The sequence below is a fragment of the Phodopus roborovskii genome, unplaced genomic scaffold (assembly GCF_943737965.1).
Source record: "Phodopus roborovskii unplaced genomic scaffold, PHOROB, whole genome shotgun sequence".
Classification (NCBI taxonomy): Eukaryota; Metazoa; Chordata; class Mammalia; order Rodentia; family Cricetidae; genus Phodopus; species Phodopus roborovskii.
In genome coordinates, this window is record NW_026125861.1 from 709,344 (window position 1) to 714,944 (window position 5,601).

Genomic DNA, 5,601 nt, shown 5'->3' on the forward strand with positions numbered 1-5,601 from the left:
CCCTTCATTTTCTGCCCCCACTTCTACAATGTTCTCTGGGTTTTAGAGGAAGTTATATAAGTGTCTTGTTTAGGTCTTGCCACAAATAATGTGACAAACTTTGATTCCCCCCTCTGGGTCATCTCACCCTGCCTGAGGAGTGAATGTGGAGGACTGGAAGAAGAAGGAACTGATATTGGTATGTAAAATAAGATTGTTTTAAATTTAAATAAAAATTAATTTGAGACAAAAAAGAATGAGTATTTGACCTTCATATCTAAAACATGTATACATGCATATTCATGTATACATACATATACAAATAGAAGCCATGCCTTGGGTGTCATTCCTTTAGATGCCATGGACATTTTTTGAGATTGTCACTGGCCTGAAGCTTGCCAATAAGGCTAGACTCTCTGGTCAAGAGCTCCATGGATCTTTCTCTACTGCACAGCTATGGCATTAAAAGCATATATTATCATGCCTGGTTAAATTTTATATGAGTTTAATGTCTATTGTTAACTTGATGAGATCATGAATATCTGAGAGATGAGCCTCAGGGCATTCCTATGATGAGTTATTTTAATTAGGTTAAGTGAAGTAAGACTTTCCCACAATGAGTGTCACTATTCTCTGGGTTGAGATCTTATACTATATAAAAAAAGAGAAATTGAACTGAGGAACAATATTCATCAGTTTTGCTTCTTGAATATGGATGCAATGTGAGTAGTTGTCCAACCCTTCTGCCACCGTGATTTACTCACCATTATGGGCTGTCATTTCTACCCATTTTTATTTTCTTAGTTTTAAATTTATTCTTCTCTCATTTATGGAACCCCAACACCAGTTTCCCCTTACTGATAGTTCCTAGCTCCTCCCCCGACCTCATCTTTCCTAGAGCCACTCCTCATCTTTTTCTCTTCAGAAAAGGGCAGGTCTCTGAGGAATATCAACAAAACACTGCATAACAAATTACCATAAGAATAGGTACTACCCTCATATAAAGGTTGGACTTGCACCTAATTGTATTTTATTTAGTGTCCATTCAACTTTTCCTGTTGTGAGAAGAGTATATTTTTTAATTGTATTTGAAATTCTCATATATTTTTGACTTAGTTAGGGTGATAAAACACCATCACCAGAAACACTTGAGTAGAAAATTGTTTGTTTCACCTTACAGATTATATTGATCACTTATGGAAATCAGGACAGGAACTCAGGGATGGAACACAAAGTCAGGAACTAAAGTGTAGTCACTGAGAAATGCTGTTTACTAGCTTGATCCTTGTGGCATTCTGAAGTTGCTTTCTTATAGGACTTAGGACCAACTTCCTAGGGCTAGCACCATCCTCAAGCAGCTAGGACCTCTACTATAAACATCAGTGAAGAAAATTACACACAGAATAGTTCACATGCCAATCTGATGAGAGTATTTTCTTAATTTAGTGTCACACTTCCTAAATGAGTTCGGCTTGTGTTGAGTCAAAAATACATACATACATACATACATACATACCCCAGACAATTGTTACTATAATCTCTTTATCAGATGAGTAGTTTTCAATATTCTTCTTCCCATTCTATAGGTTTTCTCTTCCTTTGACTGCTATGGAATGCAGATCTATTCAGTTTTACTTACTCCCATGGTACAATATTGCTTTTATTGGGGTCCTTGAGCATTTCTTAAAAATCATTATTTTAATATGGTTTATTTCCAGTTTCTAGTAGGACAAGGATAGATCAATTGTATCCCCCTGTTTATTTTATTAATTATTTACTTACATTTTTGAGACAGGTTTTCTCTGTATTGCTTTGGAAGTTATCTTGGAATTCGTTCTGTAGATCTTCACTCCTATATGTGCCTCAACCAAAAAGATGGATAGAGAGAATGTGGCACATTTACACAATGGAGTATTACTCAGGTAATAAAAGTAAATGACTCTAAAATTTGAAGGTAAGTTGATGGAACTATAAAAAATCATCCTGAATGAGGGAACCCAGACCCCAAAAGAAAAATACAGTATGGAGGACATTTTCAAATATTTAAATTCTGCATCACCGAACTGGGCCCTTGTCTGGTAGGAAATGTTCAGTGCCTTCACCTCATCAGACACCCTCCCCTCGTAAGAATATTCTTACTTGTACATAGCTAGTGATTTGTTGGGGGGATGGTTTGGCTTACATTCATGAACTCCATTCACAGTCAAATCCTTACTTTTCCTAAAGCCACTCACTTGCTATACATTACACTAAATACCAAAACTGTTATAGTAGATGGTTTTTTTTTAAATTATAAAACCCCTTCTTTATGGCTCCTTGATAAATGTATTTGGTGAGCCAAATGATTTAAGTACAAGAAAAGGGAAAAGCAAAGGTGCTTCTTTGTAATAAAGCAATGTGTATATATAAAGGTATACTTTTAAGGTTACAGAGGACATAAGAGATGTTTAAAAAATCTCTATTCATAAACAAATAAACAAAATTCCAGAGGACAGTATTCAGGTTATAACCCCCTCACCCCCTTTTTCCATTGTTGGACTTCAAAGTCTGGCTGGTCATACTGAGTTTGAAGCCCATCTAGAGTATATGATAAGAGCCCTCCCCTTTCCACTGAAACAACAGGGAGGACTTGAGGATTCTCTTATAAACAAAATTACTACCTTTCTTACAAAGCAAAAGAAAATATTCATAAATTTCATTGACAATCAAACCACTGTCTTAGTGACAATGAGAAAAAGCTTTAACCTAATTGAAACAAAATGCTGCTGAATGAGTTCAAACTTTCTGGAATTCTCTATTTTACTCATGGAATTGACCAGATCCAAGTAACCTTTGACATAACAACAATGATATGGTCAAGGTAATTGAACACACAGACAAAAGCACTGTCAGAAAGCAAAGACTCACCATGACTAAAGACAAAGTTTTTGCACTATTTCCAATATTGTCTAAATTAGTGGTTCTCAACCTTCCTGATGCCACAACCCTTTAATACATTTCCTCATGTTGTGGTGACTCCAACCATAAAATTATTTTAATTACCACTTTATACCTGTACTTTTGCTACTATTATGAATAGTAATGCAAATATCTGTGTTTCTCATAGAAAGCTGCTTGCCTCTGCCTCCCAAGTGCTGGTATAAAAGGCATGTGCCACCAATGTGTGGTATTAACTCAGAATTACTGTGACAGCTGGCATAAAATTTGTGTAAGCTCAAGTCAGATTAAAATCTCATGCTATGGAGAATAATGAATATCTGCTACTGTTATGCTAACGTTTATCCATTTCATTCAGTTCAGGATCACAAGTTCAGGAAATAACCATACCAACAATCAACATGAATCTTTCTATACCAAGTAATTAAATAAAGATAATCCCCAAGAGGCATAAATGTGGCCCAACTACTGCATGATTCCAGATACTGTCATGTTGACAATTCATAAATCATAAATGCTACACTGTTTCAAGAAAGAGATGTCATAGAAGTCATAGAGTCAAATGAATTGGATCATATATGCATGACTATGAATGAGTTCTAACTTTATTTAGAGACATAGTTTGAAAGAAATTGTTAATAAAAAGAAAAATGGAAGGATAACATGATTTGATTTATTCAATAATAAGATTTTTTTCTGTATTCTCTGTAGTAATTATGCAAAATGGAGAAATAAGATTGAAGCAAAGAAAAAAGATGTAAACTACAAAAGGTTTTATTACATATTTAAAAGTTAAATGTGGTCTATATAAGGAAGAAAAAAGAGAGAAAAATAAATACTTAGAGCTTTTAGCTTGAGTCATGAAAATGACAAGTTTTCTGCTTACTGAATGAGAAAGACTGGGAATAGAAGACATTTTAGTTGAATGTTAATATTAAATCTTTTATACATTATGGAATATATACATATATGGAATATATATGTAATATAGATTAAGACATGATGTATAACATTTTTATTTACTTTTTACATATATATCCTAGTATCTCTCCCACCCTTCCTCCCTTCCTCCCTCCCTCCCTCTTTCCCTCTCTCTCCTCCTCACATGTATCCCAACCACCCTCCCCTCCAATCTCCCCCACACACTCCACATGTAGGGTGATGACATCCTGGAGGGGTCATCTAAATCTATCAAGTCATTTGAAGTAGGGACTAGGACTTCTCTCCTGTCTCTAGGTTAAGGGAGTATCCCTCCATGGGGGATGTGCCCTCAGGTCCTTTTGTGCACCAAGAATACATCCTGGTTCCACTGTCTGAGGTCCCTTAGACTGCTCAGGCCTTCTGGCTGAGACCCATATTCAGGGGGTCTGAGTCAGTCCCATGCTGGATTCCCCGCAATCAGTCTGGGTGCCTGTTAGCTCCGCCTTGTTCAGGTCTGCTGTCTTCAGCAAACTAGCAGGATACAAGATACACTAAAAAAAAAATCAGTAGCCCTATTTTATTCAGAGGACAAAGGGGCTGAGAAAGAAATCAGAGAAATATCACCCTTTACAATAGCCACAAACAACATAAAATATCTTTGGGTAACACTTACCGAACAAGTGAAAGACCTATATAATAAGAACTTTGTGTCTTTAAAGAATGAAATTAAAGAATATATCAGGAAATTGAAAGATCCCCCATGCTCTTGGATAGGTAGGATGAACAGTAAAAATGACAATCTTGCCAAAAGCAATCTACAGATTCAATACAATCCCCATTAAAATCCCAGCACAATTCTTCACTGAACTTGAAAGGATAATAATCAACTTTTTATGGAAAAACAAAAGACCCAGGATAGCCAAAACAACCCTGTATAATAAAAGAACTTTAGGAAGCATCACCATGCCTGACTTTAAGCTATAGTCCTGAAAACAGCCTGGTATTGGCACAAAAAAGACAATTAGACCAATGGAATCAAATTGAAAATTACGATATTAACCCACACAGCTACGAACACGTCATTTTCAACAAAACAGCTAAAAGTATACAATGGGAGGAGGAAAGCATCTTCAACAAATTGTGCTGGCACAATTGGATATATAATGTTTTTACTATGAAGAAAGTATATGTGATTGAGGAAACACTGGTTTAAAGTGAATGAAATATTGCAATGTACCACTTTAAAATAAACATTTTAAATGCTTTTTAGCTACTACATCTAAGATTAATTAAAAAGCCATAAAATATTACGAAGTGAGAGTGGGGCATAGGAAGTCAATAAAGTCATTTTAAGTTATGTACTAAAGAGATGGCTGAGTTGACTAAGAAGTAGAACACACCAGTATAGATCCTAGGACTAAGACAATGAAGGTACCACTGTTACTGTACAATTAAGTGGGTATTAGTTGAAGAAATGATGAAAGTGCTGTCAGAAGAAAAGAGAAAATTGCAGTGTCTAAGTGGAGACTATGTAGAAAAGTAAAATATATTAAGAAGAAAAAGGTTTTGTGTTACAGTTAATACCACATGTTACCATATAAGGTGCAAACTAGAAATAAACCTAGGGATTCTTAACATGAAGATCAGTTTGGAACTTTAAAAGATAAACTTGGTTGTATCCAAAAACAAAAGCCTGATTAAAGGGAATTCAGGAAGAAGATTGAGAATATGAATTCTAGACCTTGAAAACTATTTCTAGAGGGT